We start from the raw sequence: 24,445 nt of genomic DNA, 5'->3' as shown, positions 1-24,445 counted from the left end.
TCAATTTCTGAGTTGATTTAGCTATGTCCGTCCGTATGTTCATCCGTCTGTCTGCCCGCCTGTCCGTCCGTCCATTTAAACTTTGTAATCTAACTACAGGTCACAATTTTGGAGATACTTCAATGATCTTCTATGGTATTATACGCGAAGCCTATTGAAAATGGTTAATATCAGTCTATTATTTCACCTAATCCCCATACAACTGAACCATCGGAATAAAGCTTTTAAATTCATGATGTTTAATATACTCGTATCTCGACAAAAGTTTGCAAAACCAAGTTCTATACTAGCCTTGATGACCCTCATTAACTAATCATAGGGCCTCATTTGACCCTAAACCCCTATAAAAAACCCCCTTCAAATTTGACAATAAATGGAGGTGTAGGGTCGGCCTCGCCCGTCTATAATTTCTTACTTGTTCTACTTTATTGTCGCTCCTAAGCATTGAATTTAAGGTTCGGTATAAGCCCAGGTTTTAACTATTTTATACTATCCCAGCAATAGCTTTCATTACTTTGTAAGGGATATTGCTTTAAAGCATTTCAATTAATTTTTAACTACAGTAATGTCATTATATGGAAGTACTTCCCAAAAATGCTTTCAAATAGTTATGAACAGGGAAACCATAATATGCAAATGCCAATGGAATTCAGCCTTATTCATAAACAAATTTTTTTCTTATAAACGATTTATAAATCAAATTTTGTATGGAAATTTTGTTTTATAAACGTTTTATAAAAAAAGTGTTGTTTGTGATTAAGGGGGCAAAAAATCAGTTAACGATGACCCCAATCGTATCAGTTTTCCCATTTAGAATGAACAAATATTTATCAAACTCTGGAAATGTTGTAAAATAAATAAACAAATAAATTTGAAATTTTTACTTTTTGTAAACTGTTCACATAGTTGGCTTATCTCTGATTCTATTCTTTTTAAAAAAATATATAATCAGCAATAATTTTTTAATTGCTAATTATTATGATTTTATAAGAGAAAACAAAAAACCCATTGGATTTTTGTGTTTTCCGTATTTCTGTTTTAGTACTCATATCGACGTTTGGATTTAAATACATCTTATTTATGCCTTTTTTCCGCCTACTTTTTATAGAACATGCGTTTGTTATATTTGTGAATTGAACCAAATAAACCACATTATGAGAAATTTGGTGTACATATGTAATAATCAGGGAAACCAAAATATGCAAATGCATGTTTTTTGTGGTGCGTCGTATGGACTCGTGGATAAGATGTTCATAAGTTTCACACCAATTTAAGAATTTTGGCATCGATTTGTTATAGCATATTTTTGCATATTTTACCCATAAGAGCATAATTTTGCATGATTTGACTTTTTTAGCATATTTAAGGCATATTTTCGAGTTTTTAGAGCATATTTTACTCTTTTAGTGCATATTTTGATGTTTTCGCTTTTTTTCGTTTTTGGACATTTTCAAAACTTTATTTAAAAAAAATAAAATTTAATTTTTTTTTTAATTTTTCAGCCTATTTTACAATTTTGAAAAAAAAATTCGTTTGTAGAACTTAAAAACTGCAAAAAATACATTACTCTCACGAAAACCAATGTTATAGTTTTTTGTTCAATAAAGCATTACATTTTAAATCAGACATAAAACCTATTACTTTTGATTTCATGAGACCAATCCATTTTTATAGTTTAAAAAACTAATTATTGGAATTTATGACAACACCGATTAAAATGTCAGTTTAGAAGCTATGAATACAATTGGTAGAAATGTTTCAAACTTTGTCGTTTGAAATATGTTTTTTGGGGTCCAAATGGTTTCGTGTTATTTATTGGTTATCTGAACGTAAAACGGAATTCTATTAAACTAGTTCTTCAAACTATGAGATGAATCAATTATAAAAAATTTACAGGACGAAATATGATACTAAACATTTATTATTTCATTACAATTTCTGTCTTTTTGAGCTTTTCAATGTTAAAAAATAAATTTAAATTTTATTTTTAGAGCATATTTTTTAAAATTTAAGAGCATATTTTGAGTTTTTACGGCATATTTAAAGCGCTTAAAACACTTTTTTTAGAGCATGTTTTCGGTTTCCCTGGTTATGAATAAGTATTCATTAAAAATCGCTTGAAAAAAGATTCAACATATCTAGGAAATGTTTAACTTACCCGGTAAGCAGGCAATTAATATTGAAGTAATATGGAAGTACTTCCTGTGGGTTGAATAACTAATTATTTTTGTTTGACGAGGTTTCAAAAATAACTGGTTACAATTTTGTATTCATTAGTTTTTTATATTTATTAGTTTTTTGGTATTAATTGGCTAAAAATCCCAAGCAAGAAAAATTAAATAATGTTATTGGTAACGACCATACATTACCAGGTAATGTATTAAATAACTCTATTATCTAGATTACTTATAACCAAAATTTAAAGATTTTTTTGCTTGGTCTATAGCTTTCTGGCAATAGAACTAATGAATTAAAAAGTACTTATATACTACATTATTAGTAAGTCCACATAAGATAACTTCTATGTAATCTAGACGACATGTAGCAGTCATTGAAAAGTACGCTGTTAGGTAAGTTATTACAATTTAAGCTCATTACCTAGTTTTTCTTGGGATAGTATAAGAATTGATTTTATTCAAATATTATCTAGTTTTTGCCTGCTGTGGGTGCCATACTCCCATGGATTACCGGGTATACCTTGGTTTATTAAATATTGTTAAAATTAGAGCTCTTAATGGGAACTGTCTCACTTTGAGCCTTCCCTTAAGTTGCCTTATTCTACATGAATGTTTAGTCGCTTTAGCAATAATTTTTGTCAGCTTGTTATTTGGTTCGCCTGACAACTAACAAACATTCGTTAAAGAATACGCTTGGAAGACAGTATTTTGTCGTCTAACTTTTTCGTTCATATTCTTGTCGTTTCTATCTTCAACCCCAAAAATTTATCAAAAAAAAGGAAAATTGAAAGCACAAAAACAGCAATGTTTCCTTAAAACAAAAAAACAAGTTTCGCATATGAATTGGTAAATGGGAATGACAGAAGAAGAATGAGGAAAACTTTTTAATTTGTTCATCATGCTTAACAAAAATGAATTATCACGACAATATTTATTATATTCTATTCAATAAATGTGTATTACATACACACTTATATCCCAATAGCTTTTAAAGATTATCAGTACTACCGAATTTTAAATATTTTCTTTAAACAATTAAAGTTAAATTGCCTTATTCATAAGCATTTATCAAAGGTTTATTGAACAAATTTTATATGAAAATTTGATTTATAAACCTTTGGTAAAAGTTAATGGATAACACCCAAAGAGTTTAGTTTATTATAGGGTTATACCTTTTAAACTAAATATCACTTATTGACATTTAGTATCACTTATAAAGTCGATCCATCTGGACTTATAGAATTAATTAACATCCTTATAGGACAAGCATAAGTTAATATAGTTTTTAAACAGCATTAATGCTAACATTCACCTTGTCCTGTAGGGTTAGGTATCCTTTAAAATTACCAGGAAATATTACAAAAATATGTTTGACTTGTTCTTAGTATCTGTGCACATTTATCCTTCCGACAGGGTTTGAATTATAAGTCAACTCATTAAAATTACGAACAAAAAAAAATAAAAGAAAAAAGTTAAAACAACACAGGGAATAAATACTACGTATAAATTCAATTTAAACTTTTATACAACACTTAAGAGCAGTAACAGCAGCATTGCCAAGTAAAAAAATATGTTTTTGTTATTTTCAAAAATTACAACAATTTTCTTAATTTTTCATTTAAGTTAAGCGTTATGTTTTTTAAAGGTTCGTTGGTATTTATTACTTTGACTGCTGACTTTTCATTTGTTTCATATCTAAATATATTTTCTAATAAATTCGAATTTTTTGTCAAATGTTTTTATCTCTTACCGAGCGTAACACTGTAACGTGCTACTAATTCCCTTTTGGGGAATTCAATTATAATTTCAATTCGTTTTCATTTTTGTAATTTCATTTTGTTTTTAATTTTTTTTTTTGACAAAAATTATGGCTGATATAATGATTGTTTTTCTAATGAAGTTTAGAGAAAAAAATAAAATAAAATTGTTGTTAAAAAATAAATTAGTGTATTGTCATAATAGATTTTAGATAAAAACAGTTTGAACAAGTTATAACCAGAAAAACCAAAATATGCAAATGCATGTTTTTTGTAGTGCATTATATGGACTCACAAATAAGATGTTTACACCTTTCAGATCAATTTAAGAATTTTGGCATCGATTTGTTAGAGCATATTTTTGCATATTTTTCCCATAAAAGCATAATTTAGCATAATTTGACTTTATATCATATTTAAGCCATATTTTCTAGTTTTTAAAGCATATTTTACTCTTTTAGAGCATATGTTGATGTGTTTCGCTTTAGTTTTTCATTTCTGTATATTTTTTTAAATCTATTTATTATTTTTAAATTCTTTAAAATTTTCTCAGTTTTTTACATTTTGAAAAAAAAACTCGTTAGTAGAATTTTCAATAAAGCAAAAAATTTAAATCGGAATAAAACCGATTACTTTGGATTTCATGAGACCACATTTTTAAAATTATAATAGCATTTTTTGAGTTTTTAATGCATATTGAAAGCGCTTAAAGCATATTTGCGGTTTCCCTGGTTATAACGTTAAATTTAGCGAATTTTCAACACAGCTTAAAAGGAAGAGGTATATTACAAAAATACACGAAACTATCGAGTTTATTATGTGCTCCTTTTTCACTTATATATAGTTGATATACGCGGCACTATCCTCTATAAGAAAAACGTTAAAAGTAAACATGACAATACAAATTTATGGCATTATACGACAATAAGAAAAAACACGAATAACTGAATACCCTAACATTCACATTCATTTACTAGAAGACAAATATGAGTTAAAGTCATTACAAGAAGGTTAAAGTTTTATGACTTTTACACATTCACACTTTAACCACACACACACATATATATATATATATATATATATATATATATATCATTCATACACAATAGCTGCTTTAGTCACCCAGCAAAATCTTTACTTACCCGGTAAGTAAGGAAGTAATATTGGAATAAAATGTAAGTACTAATTTTTTGGTTGAATAACTACTTATTTTTGTTCGACGATGACCAAATAGGAAACAGGTTCCAAATGTGCTTAGACGACTTTTCGGGATAGAAAACCTGCTTTAGAGTTATTACCAATGTATATACATCTATTCTCTTACTCAATGTAAAAATCAAAATTTCTTAAAAAAGCTGCTTATTCTAACTTTCAATTAGTCAGAATATTTAACTAATTCCTTATTGGAAAATTCGAAAAAAAATGACTTAGTGTTGTGTATAACAACCACTGTTTACTAAGTAATGTATGAAATAACTACATTAACTACAATACTCTTAACTAAAATTTAAAAATATTTTACTGGGTAATTTTATTTTGACAAAAATAAGTAGCTCTAAAGGACTTTGATCAAGGCTAAAGTTAATAATTGTAGTTAGTTAAAAGATTTAAAAACCGGTTATTATAAAACATATTACAATTATTTTTTGTTGAAAAGATCAATCATTCACATCATCGACAAAACTAGAAGTTAGAATAGTATTATGTACCATTAAAATGAACGGGTAAAAGTATATCTGTCTTTTTAAGAAGAAATGGTTAAAATTCAAAACTCCCCAGAGATTACATTTTCAATAGCAAAACTAAATTTTCTCATTTTATTTTTGAGCAAAAAAAAACTATAACAATAACCCCAAAAAACGACAAAAATTTCGACAAAATCATATTTATCTTCATTAGATTGGAACAACTACACAGAGAAAAGAAATAAGAAGTTGGCAACAAGTCAGCAACACGTTTTTTTCATATCAAAATATCATTTTATACATACACACATACATATGTATATATATATGTGCGCCAATCAGTATACTGTGGCTATTGAAATTACAAAAAAAATTCAGCATTTCTTTGAATTTTCTCAAAGTGTAGACTTGGATATGTGTATTAGAAAATGGACATATAAGAAACTTCTTAGAACATACAAAAAATTTATTTGAGTTTAAGAATCTTTAGAAAGAAGAACACAACAATTTTCGTATTAAACGAAAATCAATTCTTGTATGACAGAAAAAAGTAGGAAATTGATGAAAATAAAACTCTATAATAAAAAGCAAAAACAATACAATAAAAAAAAAGACATAACAATAGCAACAAAAAACACAAAAGAGTACTAAAGTCAGCTGTGACGAATCTAATATATCCTTCACCCTATTATTTATTAAAAAGTTTGTACATATTATGATTATTATTTAGGAAAAAAGTGGGCGTGGCACCTCCCATATTTAATAAATACAAAAAACTTTTATTATGGAAACTATTATAGATAGAGTAAAAATTTGCCCGAGTAACTTTAACAACTATATAAATATTTTGGAAAATAAATTGGCGGACTACCCTTGAGAGGAGCGTCTGTTCCCATGTTAATAAAATACAAAAATTAATTTATTTAAAAAACTAATGAAACTAAATTCTGAAATTTTGCACCCAAGAACTTTAATATTCATCTCAACATTTTGGAGAAAAAAGAGGGACTTTCATCATGGGGGGGGTTGGCTTAGAGTAAGTAGTAGAACAATTCGTATATCTATGAAACAATTAGTGCTAGAATCTTGAAATTTTAATTGAAGAACTTTTACATTCATGTAAACATTCAGAAAATAACGGACGGACTTTCAATAGGGGCACTTGGCACCACCCATATGAATTAAATACAAAATTTCGTTTATCTGGGAAACTAACGAAACAAGTTCCTGCAATGGATTTACGATTTGCAAAGATAAGAGTATATTAAACATAATTATGAGCTCAGAAGCCGCTATTTTCGGGGGCTTCATTTGTATGGATGTTAACCGTTTGCTGTAGACTTCGTTCCTTTTACAATAGAATCCAATACCAAATTTCATTAAATTGCCATTAAAATTGCTCGATTATCGACTTAAGTGAGATACTATAAAACCATCATATACTCTACCCACTGAAATGATGTAGGGTATACAAATTATATGCCAAATGGCTATTGTCAGTCTCATACGTTTTAGTTTTTACTCTAAAAATACTATATGTATAATACATTAGATTTCTTGCATTTTTTATTGATTCCTTCGAGTTGGTCATTCTTGGGTGTGTAACATAAGGACAAAAAAACACATACATACATATGTATGTATGCCTGCCTGACCTTTTGCAGGGATAGAAATCTGCGTGTGTTATTTTCTATCTAAACATCATACAGTTTGAAATTGTATTGTTGTATGAAGTTTTTTTTTTTGTAAAATGTTTTCAGGATTGTAAATGTTCATTTAAAGTTGTTGAAAAGTTTGTATTACACACAAATTTATTTTTATTGCAAACATGCTTGAGACAATATTCCTAAAGTTAAAAAAGTTTTGTTTTTTTCTCCTTAAATTATATTTAATGTTTAATACTTAAGATTTACAATGCCATGAATGTTTAAATACTGATTTAGCACTTTATACCATCAATCATTTAAAAATATCTAAAAAGAACTGTGAAATTTGTATCAAGTTAGGGTTAAGGAAATAAAACACTATTGAACTATTGAACTAAACTATTGAAACTAAATATATTAAGAAGTTGAGGTAATATTTAGAATTTTAATATTTAATTTTATAATTTCTTTTCATATTCTGTTTCCCTGATGAACACAAAAAAACTTTGTTGGGACCTGTCAATTAATTTTTTTTACAAAATAGTAAAATTAGTAGTTGATATTCGTAACCAAACACTTGAACACAGATCCTTTTTATCTTTACATATTTCGGTTTCATTTTAAAAGTCTCAGTTGACTATTTTTCGTTTGTTCCTTTTATGTTATAAGAACTAAAGAAAAAAAATATCTAACGCTCTTCCATAAATCACCGAAGAGTTTAACTAATGTAATAGAAAGGAAAGGTGGATATAAAAATGTTTTTGTCCTTATAACAAAACACCTTTTGAAATATATAAAAAGTAGTTTAAAAGAAAAAAAACGCAACATTTTGATATGTGATAGTGTGTGTGTATTGGGACTTGTAATAGTAATACTGTTGAATGAGAAACAAAGAAAATAACAAATACATTTTCAAATTCATATCAAAACAGATGGGCTCTTTTCACAATAATTTTCTTTGTATTATTTTCAATTTAACACAATTTTTTTATAACTTAAAAGAAAAGAAAATCCTGTTGTGTTTCATTTCTATGGATTTTTTGTAGGTTTTTTATACATACATATGTACTTTTTATGTTCGATATACTGTAGGATAAATGAATAAGAGCAATTGGTTAGGTTAGGATTTAGATTTGATCGAAGATCTAAATCAAACACACTTTGGACCTATACGTAATAGCTAAAAATATAACCTTATTATATAATTAAACATTGGTCGTTTGTATACCCTTCACCTTCGAGGGGAGTCGATTTAGCCATGTAAGTCTGAATGTTTGTATGTCTGTATGTCCATCTGTCTGTCTGTATGTCTGTATGTCTGTCTGTCTGTCTGTCTGCCTTACTGACTTTCTGTCCGTCTGTCTGTCTGTCTGTCTGTCCGTCTGTCTGTCCGTCCGTCCGTCTGTCTGTCTGTCTGTCTGTCTGTCTGTCTGTCCGTCTGTCTGTCCGTCTGTCGAAGTGCTTATGTAAAAATCTGATGTATTGGCCTATTTCACTGCTCTGGTCTTTTTCAACCACTAAGTGAGTTTCTGTGGCGACACAAAACTGCCTTACTATGCTTCTTACGCGCCAGTGGCAGCAGCACCTAAAGACGTAACGGGTAGACCGAACTACGAATCCATCAAATCAGCCGAGACTAACACGAAAGTTATTTACAACACCTAGTTCCACAATCACTACTCTCTTGGAAATTAGTCTAATCAGCAACATCACCAAACTTATTGCGAATTATAGACTTCACGTTGCATCAGTTATTTAACCCCACTTTTTAAAGAAAAATTGTCTTTAAACCACAGACACTTTGGGGATCCCGAAGGAACCTCAACCAACTGACCAGCCAGGACATAAACTTTCGGGAAACTGACAACGCGTAGTAGCAGATTATATGGTTCTAACAGCGAAATCGGTCCATAAACAACGAAACAAAATTTTGGTACCTATTAGCTAATCAAAAAGTACTTTTTGCAAACATTGAACCTTATAACATGAAATTAAGCATGTAAAGCCCGGATTAAGTCAGAACACACTAAGATCTAGTGAACAATAAGTCTTTGGGTAGATCCATTTGTAAGTTATTTTATCGTTATGTTTAGATCTGGAAATATCGATTGATATAGTCACATGTTGAAACTGATCATATTTCTATATATAGTCTGTTTTTTCCCCAAAATCCTTCAATTTCACATCACAGGTACACAAATCTCTGAGAGCTTTCGAGTTCATTCTTCATCCTTCAATTTCACATCACAGGTACACAAATCTTTGAGAGCTTTCGAGCTCATTCTTTTTTATTTGGAAGTCTCGTATATCTGGGCTTAGATATAATCGAAATAAGTTTCCAATATGGAAAGTTTAATTTAAAACCCCGAAATGTACTTTATTTAAAAAGACCACAGTATGAATATGATTTCTGCAGAAGCCCAACAAAACACTCTCTGTTATACGAGCGGAGAAACTAATATGTCTTATTGCCCCCAAGCATATATTACACAGATCCCGCAGGACATTTGTCCTTTTTTTCTCATTGCATATAATACAATTCTTATGTACCCCAAAAAAGATATTTACTACATAATATGTTTTAGCAAGAGTGTGAATAAGTGTTTTTAAACAAAGAAAAAAAAACTTAACAGATATAAAAAAATCAATTTATGGCAAGTTGCTTTAAAAAAAAGCAAATCGTATGTTGTAGTTATTTCCTGTAGATTTTTTACTATAAAAGGAGGTGGGCATATTGAGGAAACATTTATCACATGATGACGAGAGTAATTTAATGATGTGCTAAACTAAAATATTTCTTAAAAAAAGGAAAATCATATATTTTTCTTATTTGTCTGCTTTTAAGTGTATTTTATTGGAGAACGATAAGGATGTTTGGTGTCATTTGCATTTACATATCGATTAAAATCTTCCACACCATTTTTTTTTGTTTGTAAGCTAACTAGTGTCTATTAAGGAAATTTATTTTTTATTATATTTTCATTGTTAAACAATTTTTGGACATTTTGTTTTTTTTAATCGTTTTTACTTTTAATGTCGTATATTTGTATGTAATTGTTTCACAGTTGGTCTAATTCTTAAATATATTGAACATTGGACCGTCGTAGTCTCTAGGTATTTAAAAAGGTCCAAAATTTATTATTGATTCACATTAATTCAAATTATACAATTTCATTTATGTCATTGCCACGTCGAAACTGCTAAAACATATAATTAAGCTTGAAATAAAAAACGTTCATATCTTCCTATATTAATTTCCTTAATTTACCCTTTCGCCGATAACTGCAACATCTTTAATTCTTGAGATTTCCGACCGCGTCCAGAAGATGACAAATAAATTCTTTTGTGCCGGTAGGCCATCTTCCTTTATTGATTTAAAAAAGCTCCGTAGAAAATGTGAGTTGTATTCTACTGGTCTGTCGAAAATGTGAGTTGTATTCTACTGGTCCGTAGAAAATGTGAGTTGTATTCCACTGATCTGTCGATACTACAATGAATTGTAAAGAACTCGTTTCCGCTTCCGGTACATTTTAGCGCAACAAATGTCTTTCATCATGAACACATATGAATCTAATCGATTGGTCACACAATATATGAAAGGAAAACTTAATACACCAGTCGTATGGACCTCTTTAAAAATATTCCGAATCACTTTCAAGGAAAACGATTTAAACCAAATGTCCACAAACACTACTCGAAAATATCGATATCAAAACTGACCCTGCTATGTCGTTTGTTTTGTTTTGAAATAGCTTTTTCTTAATAATTTTTTATTCTTGAAACTTTAAGAATCTAGATTTATATATGCCTAATATTAACCATCAACAGTTGATGGTATATTGTCCTAAACGCCCATTGATAAATGGCATTAATTTTCACATCTTATACCCTACAACATTATAGTGGAGAGGGTATTATGCGTAACACTCAAAGTATTGGTCCTACACTTTTAAGTATACCAATCGACTTGATTCTATGTCCGTTTATCTGTCTGTCCGTCTGGCAGTCTGTCTATCAGTCTGTCTGTTCGTCTGTCTGTTCAGTGCTGTGCGTGAACACCTGCCTTGACGCCCTTGAATCTTTAAGAGTATAGATTTATATTTACCTAATATTCACCATTAATATGGTATATTGTCTTATACGCCCATTGATAAATGGCATCTATTTCCACATACATATTTTTTATACCCCACAACATTATAGTGAGCTCATAATTTGTTAAATGTTAAACATCATTTCATAGAAGTTTAAATACCGATTTTTGTAACGACAGAGCCTCATTTGAACCAAGGCCACATACAAACCCCCATTCAAAAAAATTTACTTATAAACACTAATAACACAATGAAACTCTACATAAATAAGTTCGATGTGGACTTAAATTCCTTTCTAAAATTTATGAATATAGGTTCAAAGTCACTAGTGTAAGGTACCATATGGTCGGACATGTCAAACAATACATTCACACTTGTTTTTTATTTTTTTTTTTTTTAATTCAACTGTATGTATATTGTTAAATATATCTCATTGTGAAACCAACAACGCCTCTTAAATTGTTTTTTATATCATTTTATATTTAATACGCATAAAGTCAATACAAGAGGACCAACCACTACTACAATACACAAGGTCCTTCCTCTCCTGCCTCCTGCTCTATGACTCTATCTTAATGTTGTTTCAGTTTTTTTTCAAGTGCTTTTCCTTGCTCGTTTGTTCTAGGACCATTAAGTGTATTGAGACTAATCGTTTGTTTACATTTTAATGTTAAATATTGTACTTAGTTTGTTCTTTTCAAAATTATTAAAACATTTTAAAACTTTTTTTATATATATATTTTTCATTTTGTTTATTTTGAAAGATGTTATTTCTCATGTTCTTCTCTTATTTTTCGTTTAATTCACGCAGTTGGTCAAGTGTCATAAATATTTGTACAAATATTTTATTAATACCAAGGATGATGCTGGAATTTTAGTCATAAGCCTGAAATTCCTATGGGGGCGGTATGGGCTAAGAAAAGCATTATTTAATCTTCGCAGCAGTAGCGAAACAACAAGAAAAGTAATAAAGTCATTGAGATAATTTTAAGTAATACTTTAAAGCGACTGTCGTTATAAAGATATATTTTGCAGTAGTATTTACTTATATTTATGTTAGCATTTTTATATCTAAACAAAAAGTAATGTGAGTAATAAAATATGGTTTATTTTTGATGTCCTGGCAAATGTATGAAGAGTAAATTGTAGAAATAATGCACATAAGCACTTAGGAAATTTATATTTATATATATGTATGTTTGTAGTATCTTTGAATTAGAGGTAAACCAATTGTTGTTTATATAAGCATATAGTATTTCTATCAGTCACTCAAATAAACAAATCAAATTACATACTTTTATAGCAGTTGTATTAGAAAGGCAAAATGTATTGTACAATCTTTTGCTAAACCTGTTATAATATAAAATTACTTTTGTTTCCAAGGCAAAATATATAAATCGATAAATTATGGTTATAGATTTCATAGGTTTTTTTTCTACAGCAAGGAAAATTTAAATTAAATTAGTTTTTTTTGTGACTCTAAATTCTTAATGTTGAAGTAGTAACCTTTCGAAACGTACGAACAGAAAATGCGAAAAGCGACTGATATATTCTTAATAATAAACTTGATTTGTTACACCCGAATATATATAACTTATTTTTGGTTTTTTACGTTCATTATCAATACAAATTACAGATTAGAGTCAGTACCTATAAGAAGTGGGGCTTATGAAAGACTCGTTTAAAAGAGTCATTTCCAAGCATTTCCTCCCGACGAACGTATCATTTATGATCAGAAGATGAGCGCATATATGATCATTTTAGTCGTGCAGAAGAGTCGTTAATACCTCGAATGTGATCAAAAATTTCTAAAAATGCTAGCTGGGAAATGGGAGTTGCCATGATATTACCGCCCACATTAGTGGGTTTAACATTACGTTAATATCTTGAATATAAAGAGATATTTATTCAGAAAAGTTTATAATTTTCTCTTTTAGATGAGAGAACTTTTGAAGTTCACACTAGTAAAGCTCAAGTTGAGGTGTATAAACCTGGTAGTTGAATCAAGGGTGTTACTTTAAAGTTTTATAAAATTATATGAAAAAAATTACAAAACTGGACAATATTTGCCAAAAAAAAAACACAAACAAAAAACAGAAATATTTCTTTTAAAACAAAATTTTATTTTATAAACAATATAGAAATCAAATTTCCTATAGAAATTTTTTCTTATAAACCTTTAAAAAACTAACTGTTGTTTATGAATAAGTGGGTAAAACTTTTATATAAAATTATTTTTCCTTAAACTTTACCTGTGTACCTACTACCACAATCTTCTTTGTCCTTCCTAATGAACCTATTGAATGCTGAAAATATTTTGTTTAAACTTTTTTTCCTAACTAAAATATCCTAAAGAAATTTTAACACATTACATCCTTAATTGCTGTTATTGTCCATGTTGTCTATTGTTGGCCTAAATAGCAGCAGCAAAAACAACAATAACAAGAGAAAATATAATCATTTTGTTATCTTAACTTTTGTAATATTTTTGGTAAATAGATTGTCAATTTAATAAAGATTACAACATTTCAACAACAAAATCAATATTGTAAAGAGTGTCGTTTAGCAGCCCTCACAACATCAACACAGAAAAAAAAATCAACAAAAAATGCAAATAAAATTGGAACCCTTTCTTGTATGTGAAGCAATTCAAGTATTTATAGTTGAGACAACCCAGGAAACATAACGATTCGAACACAAATATTTGTTTAATAGAGTTAAATAATTTGCAGATCAAATTATAGTGTATCGTAAGTTAAAACAAAACATTAGAAATTTTTTTTTTAACTTCATGTCTGCTGGGTAAAAAAATAAGCCTGTGTATGTTTATGTAATTTAACAATGTCAATTTCTACAAAATTTGTTTTTAACATAATTTCCATTCTCTTTAATGGAGGGCATTTATCGATTCATTCATTCACTCATCTCATCCATTCATTATACAATCAATAGAATTTTGTTATTCAAATATTTGAAAATTGTTTGGCCTTTTTTGTTTTTGAAAAAGAAAACCCTTTTCTTAATATACACAAGTTCACCTAAAATAATCAACCCAAACAAATTTTACTTTACATAATCAAATCATATAAACAAAAAAAAAATACAAGGCACTTGCAAAATAAAGAATATAAATAAGAATTAATGAAAGAGTAAGGGACGATTTCAATGAGGTAAAACATGGTTTAATATTTATTTTTGGTCATAGAGGAACACCGATGGTGTCCAAAATGATTTTTTTATTAGATTTGGAATAGTAATATAATTTTTGTAAAGTTAAAAATGTTTACTTACCAACATGTGGCACAGACTCAATTTATTTGTCGTGAACTAAAAATAAAAAAGAAACAATTTCTTTATTAGTTTTTTTTTCGTAAGAAAAACAGATTTTTAAATTCTTTAATAACAGGTTTTAAAAATTACTAAATAAGTAAATAAACAAGTAAGAGTGCTATATTCGGCTGTGCCGAATCTTATATACCCTTCACCATAGTGTATTTTAAACATAATTGATCTTACAGTCTTGTTAATAAAAACATTAAAAAAATTTGAGTCGATTTAAGCCGAATGTTTCGGCGGCGGCTCAAGCAACTAAATATAGTTCGGCGGCGGCTAAGCTCCGACTCGAAGCCGGTCGACTTCGACCTCTGATTCATTGCTGGTAAACATTGACGAGACGTAGATTTTGTTTTTGTTTATCGTAAAAAAAAAAAATTGTTTTAAAAAGCACTTGGAAAAAATTTGTGTTAGTTTTAAATTTCAAACTTACATTATTCGCATAAAAATTATTGTACAATAACTCACAATCTACTCTCATATAATTGAAAACGTTTTAAATACTTTTTTCTATTCATCAAAAATATATTTGCAAAACAAAAGGGAAAATTATTTTATTTTAACAAAAAATGCAAATCATATTTTTTTGCTGTGTATACTTTGTATGTTTGAATTCCAAACATACACAAAAATACACAGCTGAATAAAACCAAATACATCTACACACACACGTGTACATCTTTTTCTATGTATAGTGTTTTTGTTGCTTTTTTAACAATTTTTTGATGAAATTTTCAGAGGTTGTCTCGGATTTTTGCTCATATCTCCGTTATTTACCGACCGATTTTGCTGATTTTAAATAGCGATCTTCTCGAAAGCATGTCTAATAGAATTATTGAAGATTCAGACATCGCCGATATCTGGGGTCCTCTAAAAACTGATTTCAACAGACAGACAGACGGACAGACAGACAGACAGACGGACATGGCTTAATCGACTCCGCTATCTATAAGGATCAAGAATATATATTCTTTATAGGGTCGGAAAATTATATTATAGAAATTACAAACGGAATGACAAACTTATATATACCCTTCTCACGAAAGTGAAGGGTATAATTAATGCCTTAATAACTAAATAACTAAATGACTAAATAAATAACGAAATAACTAAATAAATAACTAAACAACGAAATAACTAAATGACTAAATAACTACATAACTAAATAACTAAATAACTAAATAATTAAATAACTAAATAACTAAATAACTATATAACTAAATAACTAAATAACTAAATAACTAAATAACTAAATAACTAAATAACTAAATAACTAAATAACTAAATAACTAAATAACTAAATAACTAAATAACTAAATAACTAAATATCTAAATAACTAAATAACTAAATAACTAAATAACTAAATAACTAAATAACTAAATAACTAAATAACTAAATAACTAAATAACTAAATAACTAAATAACTAAATAACTAAATAACTAAATAACTAAATAACTAAATAACTAAATAACTAAATAACTAAATAACTAAATAACTAAATAACTAAATAACTAAATAACTAAATAACTAAATAACTAAATAACTAAATAACTAAATAACTAAATAACTAAATAACTAAATAACTAAATAACTAAATAACTAAAAAACTAACTAACTAACTTACTAACTTAAAGGATACAAATCGGCTGAAAATGATTTTCGAAATTGAATTTAACATGTCCGTCCGTTTGTATGTCCAAGTAAAGCTTGTTCGTACGCTACAGGTTGCAATTCGATGGATAATTTGATCGAATTTAACACATACTCGTTGTCTGAGCCAATAACGCCTAGCTCCCCATTGAAATTCAAATTTACTTATTAACGCTAATAACAATTAAATGTTACCTAAATTTCTTTGGTGTAGACGTAAATGCCTCTACCATAATTTAAATATAAGGATAGCCCCATATTAACCCATTCCCCCATCCCCCATAAATAGTATTCGGACTGCTCGAGCCAAGAACCTCTTGTTTGTTAAATGAACGTCCTAGGCAATTGAGCTATAACAAATCCAAATTACTTCACTCTACACCAGTAATTGCCTATTCAACAAAATGAAATGATGTGGTTGATAATGTCCATTCACTTCATTTACTTAACACCCCAACTCCATTGTCACCATTTTAAAACAGTAATCCTTAATCTACTTATTTTCTTTTTGTCAGAAATAATTTAAGTAAGCATTTTTTTTCTGCCTAATCCCTTAAGACAATTCAAGTTCCTGTTGTCATTTTATTCGCTTTTCTTTTTTTTGACCGACAAAAATTGTTTTAAACAAAATGTTTAATTCTCTTTGGATTTTAGCCAACTTTGACGTGTCAGGATGTAAGTGTATGAAAGTTGCATGTTGTTCTGACCATCTGTTGGTACATTTCATACAATGTTTCTTTTCACACACTTCATCACGTTTACAATGCTGGAATGCTTAATTTATCATTCCGTTTGCAAGTTCTACACTTTTTATTTTGGTTTGCTAAAAGTCAACTTTTTGTTATATTAATGATCTATCTATTATAAACATATTTATTGTGCTATATATAAATACGAAAAATCGGTCTATTAATAAGCTTGCTATATCAATTTAATTATAATATATAATAATATATATACCAAATGAAAGCCTAAACAGTTTTTCATTCAAAAATACAGTGTATTGCCTTTTAAACTCAAAGAAGACTGAGACATAATTTTGAAAGATGTGTCCAAAATATTTGCAAATAATTTAATATGTTTAATAGTTTAAAAGTTCCATAAAGGTAAAATCATTAAATCATTTTTGTACCCTACACCAGTATAGTGGGAAGGGTATTATGTGTTTGTGCTGATGTTTGTAACACCCATAAATATTGGTTCTTGACCCACCTTAATGTATACCAATCGGTCCGTCCGTCCTTCCGTCCGTCTGTCTATCTGTCTGTGTGTCCATGTAAACCTTGTAATAATTTGATAAAATTTGACATATACTCTTTTCTTGGTTCAAAGACGAAGGCTATTGAAAATGGCTAAAATCGTTCCATTACTTCGCTTCGTTCCCCCTAGCACCCATACAACCGTACCCCCCGAATAGGGCCTTTAGGCTCATAATTACGTTAAATGTTCCATTATAACAACAAAAAACTGCAAAACTTAGTTTTATGGAACGATAAATGACACTACTAATTTTTATAGTGATCTGGTCATAATATACACATAAATAACTTTAAAATAGACGTAAATTTCTCTAGGATAGACCCATATTTACCCTTGCTCTCCTATGAGCCCTCTTGTAGAAAATTTCTTTTTTTTGTCAATATACGTAAAAATATTCCACAATATGGTTAAAGAAAAAATTAAATGCTTTCTTTTTAAATTATACATTTTTTTAAGTACCGACTGGTGTAGGGTATCATATAGTCGGTAATGTCCGACTATACATTCATACTTGTTATCCCTTAAAATTACGAATTTCGTAAAAGTAACATACACCTTTTTAAGAGAAGAAGTAGATGCAATTACAATTTTTCTTGTATCATTATTAATGTGTAAAATAATCAAGGAATCTTGCTTAACCGTTTCCCTCTTTTTTACCACAAATATCCAAAAAAATATCAACTGATAAAATTTCATGATTCTAGAATAAGCGGTTTGATCTGTCCGAATGGGCTGAATCAGTCAGTAATGCTACTCTTTTTATTTATATAGATAACTCACAAATGTTTATTGTATTTATCTAAGTATTTTAAAATTTTGTATACAATTTTAAAAAATATTTAGAAAAATATAAAAGCACATGCATTTAAGTTTTAAAATAAAGTATTTTATGGTAAAAATAAACAAAATATGTCTACAACCCTACACTTTAACATTACCGGCCGTTAAATAACCAAAAGTTCTATTGAAAGTCAAAAGGTCAGTAAAAATACCATAAAGTTTAAAATAATATATTAAAAATATATACTTTATACACTTTCTCAAGAAAAATAAAAAAAGAAAAAAATTTAATTTCATCACTCTAACCTTTTTTCATTGAATATACGAAAAGCATTAAATGAAAATTTTATTCAAGTCCCTGCTTATCTTTTGACCGTATGTGAGCAGAGTATTATAATAAAAAGAAAATTTTTATTTTTTGTATTACAAAAAACATTTTGAACACAAAAGTTTTCCTTTCGAGGAAGTAAAAAAAAACGAAATAAAATGGAAACTTCATTGTAAGATTCATGTTTTATCTCCTAAATATTGCAAGTAAATACTTGGGAGACATTTTAGATTGTTTTGTGTTTTGTTGGCTGTTCGTACAAAAATGTGAATGTTTCTTTCGTATTAATTTATTTTTAAATAGTTATTTTAAATTTGATTTTAAATAATTTTAATAATTTAATAAAATTTATAGAAAATTACCTCTAAAAATTTTACTTATCTATCTACCGGAAATCTTTGCCAAATAGACAAATTCATCAAGAATTAGCTTCTAGCGAAAATTGTATTGAAAATTTTCTTAAAATTGAACATTTATTGGAAAAAGTATGTAATTAAGCGAAAAATTTCCTCTCAAATTTTTTCTAAATAACAAATTAATGGAAAATGTTCTTTAAGTAGGAAATTAATCGTTTATTTCATTTAAATCAAAAATTTACTATGAATAAATAATTTATGGAAAATTCCGTTTTAATAGGAAATTAATTAAAGATTTCAACAATAATTTAATCTGAATAGGAAATTTTTAAAAAAAAATTCCTTTCAATAAGAAATTTTTCAAAAATTGCCTCTAAATATAAAAATTTTAGAAAGTTTTCTCTAAATAACAAATTTAAAATCCTTTAAATAAGAAATTTATTTAAAATTTTCTCTAAATAGGAAAATTCTAGAAAATTTCCTCAAAATTATAAATTTATTGAAAATATACCTTTCTCTTCTAAAAATTTCAAATTTATGAAAAATTTCCCATAATTTCCCTAAATAAGAAATTTATCGAAAATTACCTCTAATAAAAACATTTTTGGAAAATTTGCTCTTCAAATAGGAAGACAATTGTTAAAAAACTTTCACAAAATATAAAATTTATTTTGAATAAAAATTATAGAAAATTTTCTTTGAAAAAAAAAATTTATCTAAAAACGAAATTATATAAAATATTCGCAAAAAATTTTTCTTAGAAGAAAATTTATTTTAAAAGTATTGAAAATTTATTTTCAAATTTATCAAAAAAAATTTTGTCCTATATAACAAATAAAGTAAAATTTAAAAAAAAATCCACCCTATTACTACAAAAATAAGTACATTTTTCGCAATTTAAAATACCTACAGTGGTAGTAGTTACACTAACATTACACTACCACAATAAATATAAAGAGTCAACTATGTAAGAAACATAAAAAAGTAATCGTAATTCTTCATAGAATTACGAATTTCCTGCAATACAATTTATTTTGTTGAAAATTTATTTTCGTTTTTTTTCCTACAATTTCTTTTCTTTATATGATGAAAAGAAAATAAGGAACTAAATCGTTTAATACGATTTTTACTTAATATCCACACAAATGTACTTTTGCAAAGACGCATACACATACGTACATATGTATATAAATAAGGACCTTCCCAGCAGCTTAACAAAGAGTCATGGTATTCTTCCTAGAAAATTATTTTTACCCTTTACAATACAATGAACAGCCCTGCAAAGATAAGACGAAATACTTCCAAAAGAATAACATTTTTCACCACTTCAAAAGTAGGACTTTATTGATAAATATTTATATTTATTTATGTTATTTGAGTCAAATTAGTTGCATTCTATAATAGTACAATTTCACTCCCGAATAACTTACAAAAAAAGAACATAAAGTTTACTTCCTGAGAATGACTTCGAATGTAGTGATTTTGGAAATAAATAAAAAGAATATCTCTCCTATGACAAGCCTGTGTTAATATCATAACTTCTTCAGGTCTTTTTCATTACTGATTACTTAATACATCATACATATGTAGGTAATTTATGGGTTGAAGTTTTCAGAATGAAGTTTCCTCAAATATTGCATTTATGTTCACTTTCAACCCAGTACTACTGGGTTATATAAACAGATGTGAATACATATGTACATATTTATTTGGCCAGACATTATCCAATTTTAACATGAAATATTTTATTTATTTCTATGTATGGGTGTGTTTTATTTCTTTAGTATTTTTAGGTATTAAAGCGTGTAGTATATCTCTTTGGCTAGTTTGTTTCCTTTTTTTCTTCTATTATTTGTACTATTTTCTCTTTCCTTTTTGTTATTGCTTAAAGTAAATTAAGATAAATATGTTTAGTTAACCACTGTCCAGTATATGTAGTTGTTTGCCTTTATATTAGACTGCTACATTATCTTGCATTCCCATACAGTTCATTATCAAGACGTGGGACTGTAAATTGTTATTGTTTTCTTATTATTAATCCTAAGGTCAAGTCTATTTTAGGATATGTTAGACCTAATACGGAATATGTATGAAATATTTTCTTCGTTAAAAAAAATTACTCTTAATAGCAAAATTTTCAAAAATATTCTCTTTATATAAATTTATCGGAAATTTTATGTAAATAATGAAATTTATTTATAATTTCTTTTAAATAAAAATTTTAGCTAAAATTAATTAATATAGGAAGTTAATCGATCAAAAGAAGAGTATGTGCCAAATTTCATCAAAATATCTTGAAAATTGCGAACTGTAGCGTGCGCACAAGGTTTACATCGATACACAGACGGACATAGCTAAGTGGTGTAGGGTATAAAATTTATTGAAAATTTAGCGATACATTAGAAAATTATTGAAAATTTCCTCTAAATAACAAGTAGTGTATTGAAAATTACTTCTAATAGGAAATTTATCGAAAATTCCCTCTTAATTAAAATTTTATAGAAAATTTCTTCTCATAATGAAATTTATATAAATTTTCTCTAATTTCCTAAAAAAAAATTCGATAGGAAGAATTTTCTCTTAAGAATTTTTTCCAAAATTTACCTCCATATAGAAAATTTATCAAAAATTCCCTCAAAGTAGAAAGTGTATCGGAAATTTTGCTAAAATTTACTCAAATTTTTAAATTTATCCAAAATCGTCTCTAAATAACAAAGTTATAGAAATTACAAAGTTATAGAAATGACAAACTTATAAAAAATGTCTCCTAAATTGTATCGAAAATTTAATTTTTTTTTTTCAAAAATAAACTCCATATAGGAAATTTATAAAAAGTTCCCTATTAATTAAAAATATATTGAAAATTGAAAAGTTTATCGATGAAAGAATTTCCTCTAAATAACAATTATGGACACAAAAAGTTTATCAAAATTAATTTTAATAAGAAATTTACCAAAAATTTCCTATAAATAGGAAATTTCCAAAATTTTTCATAAAATAGGAAATTTATCGAAAATTTCCTCTAAATAGGAAATTTGTCAAAAATTTCATTTAAATAGGAAATTTACCAAAAATTTTCTTTAAATAGGATATTTATTGAACATTTCCTTAAAATAGGAAATTTACTAAACATTTCCTTTAAATAGGAAATTTATTGATTTTTTCATTTATGAAATTTATCGTAAATGTCTTGTATATATGAAATTTATCGAAAATTTCTTTTAAAGGAACTAGCAAGTTTATTGAAAATTAATGTGAAATTCATATAAGATTTTATCTATATAACAAGTCGAATCGATAGAAAAATTTATAAAAAAATCTAAATAGGAAATTTATAGAAAATTTGATTTAAATAGAAAATTTATTAAAATTTGTTGGTATAATTATAAAAAAAAACTAATTGAAAATTTCTTACTGTTGGAAAATTTATCGAAACATTTGCTGATAAGAAGTTTATACAAAATTTCCGTTAAATAGAAAATTTATCAATAAAATACTCACTAAAGATAAATTTATCGAAAATTTAATTTAAATAACAAAATTGAAATGAAATTGTAAATAATTAAAAATGTTTTTTTCTAAATAAGAAATTTATGGAATATTTTCTTGAAAAGGATGGATGCTTATCGAATATTTCACTTAAAAAGTAAATACATATTTAAAAAATTTCCTCTAAATAGGAAAGTTTTCGAAAATATCCTCTTATTATTAAAGAAAATAAATAAGTAATAATAAGGAAATTTCTATTTTATATGATTTTTTTAATCTTTTTTCGAACACTTTTAACTAAGAAAATACTGTTAAAAATTTTCTCAAAGTATAAAATTTATCAAAAATATCCTCTGCCTTTAAAAATTATTTAATTTTTTATATAAATCAAAAAAATTAGCAAAATTTTTCGAATCATTATTTTCTCATGAGTAATTTTACAAATCTATCAAAAGATTCTTTTATTAGGAAAACCTTTGAAAATATTCTTTAAAAAGCCAATACGTTTAAAATTAAAAAAATTAAATTTAAAGGAAATAGAATATTTTTTAAAAAGGAAAATAAATTAATTGAGTAGCATTTTAAAATAGAATATTTTCCATATTTATTTTGGACACAAACAAAACTCCAAATAAAGAATTTACAAAATTATCTCTATTACTTTGTACTTAAATTAAAAAATATTGGAAGTTTATCAAACATATCCTTTTACCCAGACTATATCAAATTTCTTACATTACTATTTTCATCTACTTATTAAGACTACTGCTGTGTAATACTTTTCAAGCTACTTGAATATAATTATCATTTATTTATTTTATTCGTCCTTTTCTCTTTGGTTCATTCATTTGTTTATATTAGTTAAATGCTGTCAAATTATATTAATCCTTAAATCAGCCCCAAATTTTTTATAATCAAGGAAATGAAACTCAAGAAATATGTTGATAACAAGTAGAAAAATTACAGTTACTATATTATTCAGGGTTGTAGGGACACTAAAGATTAGCTACATTTATCAATATAATATTAAGAATGAACAAATAAAAACCATATGAAAATGGAAAAAATTAATAAAAAAAAAATCGAGAAAACAAAAATATATTTTTTTTAATTTGCAATTATAGGAAATAATAATTACTTTATTTGACCATTAAACTATCGTCCCCAATAAAAGCTGTAGGGTATTGAATAATCAATAATATGTCCAACAATGTTGACAGTTATTAAGGTTTATATATTTATAATTGCTTAATAAAATATCATAAAAAAAACTAAAGAAAGCTTAAATTGTTGTCATTCATTTATGTCGAAGAAAATTTTTGTATATAATATTCTATCCCAGTTATTTAATTAATTTCGCAACCATAACAACAACAAAAACCTGTTAAATTAATATAGATCATTTAATCCAAACATATATTGAAATAGACACTTTATTTTGCAACAATTATTTAAGTACGTATAAATAAATGTTCGAGTAATTGTTAAGGAGTATTAATGAGATACCATTATTTTCGAATTTATCCCATAAAAATAATTATACTGTAAATAATTGCAAAATTTAATGTAACTGATACATACTAGTGGTTTGATAACACAGGCCAACAAAATTATTAATGTATTTTTAGCTGCTGAAACCGTATCTGATATCAGTTTCTTTCTATCAGCCAGCATTTTTTTTTTTTTTGCTCATATATTATGGAAATTTTCAATGTATAACTAGCATACTCTCGCTACCCAATCAAAATACAAATACAAAATTTCCAAAATTAAGGGAAAAATTTTTCGTTTTTAGTTTTTCGTGGTCCTGTATCCTTTGTTTGATCAGTAAACGTATTTTCAAAAATATTTTTGGAAAAATGTACTTTTTAAAACTTTGAAGTCCTTT

This window comes from Lucilia cuprina, chromosome 4, assembly GCF_022045245.1.
Source record: "Lucilia cuprina isolate Lc7/37 chromosome 4, ASM2204524v1, whole genome shotgun sequence".
NCBI classification, from domain to species: domain Eukaryota; kingdom Metazoa; phylum Arthropoda; class Insecta; order Diptera; family Calliphoridae; genus Lucilia; species Lucilia cuprina.
This window is presented reverse-complemented; position numbering follows the sequence as displayed.